The sequence below is a fragment of the Octopus bimaculoides genome, chromosome 10 (genome assembly GCF_001194135.2).
Source record: "Octopus bimaculoides isolate UCB-OBI-ISO-001 chromosome 10, ASM119413v2, whole genome shotgun sequence".
NCBI classification, from domain to species: domain Eukaryota; kingdom Metazoa; phylum Mollusca; class Cephalopoda; order Octopoda; family Octopodidae; genus Octopus; species Octopus bimaculoides.
The window spans coordinates 56,530,544-56,531,374 of NC_068990.1; positions in this window are offsets into that span (position 1 = coordinate 56,530,544).

Genomic DNA, 831 nt, shown 5'->3' on the forward strand with positions numbered 1-831 from the left:
GGAAATGGAGGATAATATGCAGTATCCATCGACTTGCAGACAGTGTATTCCATTGAATTAATTTGTTTATTTTGTAACTAAAATGACAAAAACCACAATATACAGATGCCTATGACATACCATACCCTCCCAGCAGTATATTGGATAGATACTATCTCTTAGTGGGTTGAATCCTCAACCCCTAACTCTCTTGCATTATATATATATATATATACATTAGACTTCTTTGAGTTTCTGTCTATCAAATCCACTCGTAAGGCTTTGGTTGGCCCATGGCTACAGTTCAAGACACTTGCCGAAGATTCCATGGAGTGGGACTGAACCCAGAACCATGTGGCTGGAAAGCAAGCTTCTTACTATGCAGCCATGCCTGCACCTAAATGGGTGAGTGGACAAATGAGAGAAGGTACTCAATACATTTAGTAGGAGTTACATATATTATTTGTTTGAACAGTTTGATTTGGCTACATGCAATTTAAAGATTTGTAGGGTTCTTACAGAAGCCTAGCAATATTATATGTGTGCACACGCATGTGTCTGTGTGTTTGCATTTGTCACACACTACTACTTGGCAATTGCTGTTGGTTTGTTTATGTCGCTTAACTTAGCGCGTCAGCAAAAATGAGACTGTTAAAATAAGTACCAAGCTTGAAATAATAAAATGCGAACTGGGGTCAATTTGTTTCACTAAACTTTTCAATAATAACTTAAACGAGTAAAGTTAAAAGATAAAAGATATGCGTGCACACATACACACACACAAACATACAAATATACATGCATATATCTATGTGTGTGTGTGTATATATATATATATATATATATATATAT